Source organism: Saccostrea cucullata, unplaced genomic scaffold, assembly GCF_032062105.1.
Source record: "Saccostrea cucullata isolate Sc308-1 unplaced genomic scaffold, CSIRO_AGI_Scuc_v1 ctg12189, whole genome shotgun sequence".
Taxonomy (NCBI): domain Eukaryota; kingdom Metazoa; phylum Mollusca; class Bivalvia; order Ostreida; family Ostreidae; genus Saccostrea; species Saccostrea cuccullata.
Window position 1 is genome coordinate 9,859 of NW_026931172.1, and position 3,684 is coordinate 13,542.

Sequence of the window (3,684 nt, forward strand, 5' to 3'; positions counted from 1 at the left end):
ATGTCATCATCCCCACAATCTAAACTAAAAATTAAACCAAACAGCCCAGCCTACAACAAGTGCTATAATTTCAACCCAAGGGTCATTGTGACAGACCTTCTTGCCAGTACATGCACAAGTGTATTAAATGTACTGGGAGTCAACCGCAATATTTGTGCCCTCAATCTAATTATGTTGCTAAGTCCACAAGTTATCCAAGGTGATCACTGCAAGGGCATCCCCAAGTTAGACCCCTTATGTCACACCCAACCCAAACCCCAAGACCACAAAGGTATATGGGCCCTAGGAAATTGCCCTATTAATGTTGATAAGTTAAATGAATATTTGCAACCATATCAAGACAAATATGCTGCTAATTATATAAGAAATGGGTTTTCCAAGGGTTTTGAAATTAATTATGCAGGCCCAAAGTGTCACGTGTCTTCAAAACATCTTTAGTCTGCAGTTGAACACCATGATGAGTTGATGGATAAGATAAATTAGGAATTAAAGCTTGGCCAAATCATGGGTCCTTTTGATCAACTTCCAATTTCTAACCTCCAAATTTTGCCAGTTGGCATTGTCCCTAAATCTGATGGAGGGTGGCGAATGATTACCCATTTATACTATCCTAGTTCCCAGGGGATCAACGACTTTATAGACCCAGATTTATGTACTGTGCAGTATGCATCTTTTGATAGTGTAGTCAATATAATTTCAAATTTGGGAAGGGGCGCATTGATAGGTAAGATGGATATTAAAAGTGCTTTTCGTTTAGTTTCAATCAATCCAGGGGATTTCGACTTGTTAAGTTTCTTTGTAGATGGATTATATTACATAGATAAATGCCTTCCCATGGGTTGTTCCATTAGTTGCAGAATTTGGGAAACATTTGCAACTTTTCTACACTGGCTTACTCAGTTCAAGTCTCGATTAAATACATTAGATCATTATTTAGATGATTTCCTTTTTGCAGGTAGGTCTGGTAGTGATGAATGTGAAATTCTAATGTCTACTTTTAGTAATTTAGCCGGGGATTTAGGGGTACTACTAGCCCATGAGAAAACTTCTGGTCCAACGACAAAATTAATATTTCTAGGTTTCAAAATTGATACACTAGATGACAATTAAGATTCCAGAAGCAAAGTTAGAAATCTTGAAGAGTCTGATTGAATTTTTTTTTTTTTTTTTTTTTTTTTTTTTTAGATAGGGAAAATGTAACACTGAAAGATATGCAGTCTTTAGTTGGAATGCTCAGTTTTTTTCTCAGAGGCAATCAGATCTAGTAGAGCTTTTATTCGAAGAATGTATGATGCATTTAGTGGAGTTTTCAAGCCACATCATCATATAAGATTATCATTTGGAATTAAAAGTGACCTTAGAATGTGGCTGGTGTGCTTGAACCATTTCAATGGAGTAGCATATTTTCCTAATACTGTATGGGAAGATGCTAGCATTTTACAGTTATTTACAGATAATGCAGGTTCAGGTCATTTCGGTTGTGGGGGTTACTTAAGTGGAAGTCGGATTTTTCTCCAATGGACAAAACACTGGAACAACCAAGATATTTTGAGAGACATGAATTTTCTTGAACTCATACCAGTAGTTTTAGCAATAGAGATATGGGGACCTAGGTTGCTACATAAAAAAGTCCAACTTCATGTTGACAACCTTTCACTAGTTAGTGTCATCAATACCCAATCTTCCAAGTCCAAAAGAGTTATGAAATTGGTAAGACATTTGGTTCTTAGACTGATGATCAACAATGATATATTTAGGGCAAATCACATTGGTAGCTTGGATAACAAAATTGCAGATTCTATTGCTCGCAAACAGTGGTTCCATTTCAAGACATTGGCACCAGAGGCAAGCATAAGACCAGACCCTCTTCCAGTAGAATTAGTCAACATGATTTACAGATTCAAATGAATAGACTGGTAGATGCTTCAATCTCTTACAACACTAAGACAGCATACGAAACAGGGCATAATTCGTTTTATAATTTCCGGAAAGAATTTGGGTACGAAATTTCATGGCCCCCACCTCTTAGGAATGTTGTTCAATTTGTTGCTTATTTGTCACCTGAGAAGTGTTCCTATGCTACGGCTAAATTTTATCTATTTTCTATTAGTTTTCAATGCAAAATCCATAATAGGGTTGATGAAACAAAGAACTTTCTGGTTGTAAAGGTTCTTGAGGGTATGAGAAGAACTGGTAGGTCTGCAGATGCAAGGCTACCTATAACCTTGAAGTTGCTCACAAAAGTTGTTAGGATTTTACCGAGCATTTGTAGTGATAGATATGAAACAAAATTGTTCAGAGCTGCTTATATATTAGCCTTCTTTGGTTTTCTCAGAAAAGGGGAATTCACATTGTCTACTGGTAATAGTGTTCATACAATTTTACAAGTGACTGATGTTCAATTTCAAGCTAATTACTCGAAGGTTTTTGTCCACGTTAGAATGTCAAAATGTGAACAGGATAGAAAGGGGGTTTCTTTGGCCATTGATAAAAGTAAGAAAATCCTGTGTCCAGTAGCAAGTTTGATAGATTATCTTGCAGTAAGACCAGAAATTAAAGGGCCAGTATTTATCCACTATGGAAAAAATCTCCTTACCAGGTATCATTTCTCTTTGGTTTTGGAAAAATCACTTCAGGTTTTGGGGGTTCGGGCACATTATAGGGCCCATTCATTTCGTATCAGGGCTCCCACTGCAACATTTGAATCAGGTTGCTATCAAGATGTCATAATGGAAGCAGGGCATTGGAAGTCTAGGGCATACAAATCATACATAAGATGTCCTTTTGGGCAGATGTTGGGGCAAATAAGTTGTACAGTAATTTTGTTAATATAAGATTTATTCAAATTATTGCATATTATTAGGTCCTTGCAGGGTAAAGTCTGGTGTATGTGCTCCTCTATTATTAAGAATGCAATGATGGCATCAGTATGCAGACTGGGGGGGGGGGGGTAGGAGAGACAAATCTTGTATTGGATAGATTGAAAATAAATATCTGGTGGCAGGGATATTCAGATTTGAATTTTTGGGGGACTTAAAAGAAGCTTTTATTTTTTTCTGACAGAATACGAGGAATCCCCTGATTTTTTGGTTTGTGGCGCAAACAATATTTGGTCAATTGATCTGTATACTCTCATTGAGAAAATTAAATCCCATCTAAAGATTATTAAGACTCGCTTTCCACATTCTACATTTGTTTGGTCACAGATGCTGCAACGAAATAAATGGAGGTACTTGGGGAACAATAAAGCAATGGAGTGATCCTGTCTTAAGGCCAATAGGGTAGCTGCTTCATTAGTTTTAGAGTTGGGGGGGGGGGGGTTGTTAAATAAAGTATCCTGATTTATTGAAAAACTTGTCACGAAATCTGTTGCCAGATAGAGTACAGCTCAATGACCTGGGAAATAAACTCTTTCTTAAAAAATATCCAAGGGTGGGGGGGGTCTAGAATTTAAAACAAGGCAATGTGTATCCTTGAACAAAACATAAAGAACATTGGTCCGTGGGGGCTCTTTTGTCAGTTGCTTGGTGCTCCCCCATGTGTGGGATGACTGCGAACTCTCCTTCGGTTGTTCGCTGTCATGTGGCGTTTGCGCACACCAAAGCAACTGAGGCCTACATAAACTTTGTATTGTTGTGAAGTTTTCACCATTGATCTGTGAAGGGGGTTGAAGTGTTGAACCAT

The 3,684-nt window shown here is 37.6% G+C and overlaps 1 pseudogene; it reads left to right on the top strand.

Moving 5' to 3' along the window:
- Window positions 1-3,260, top strand: LOC134231669 (uncharacterized; annotated as a pseudogene).
- The last annotated feature ends 424 nt before the right edge of the window (window positions 3,261-3,684 follow it).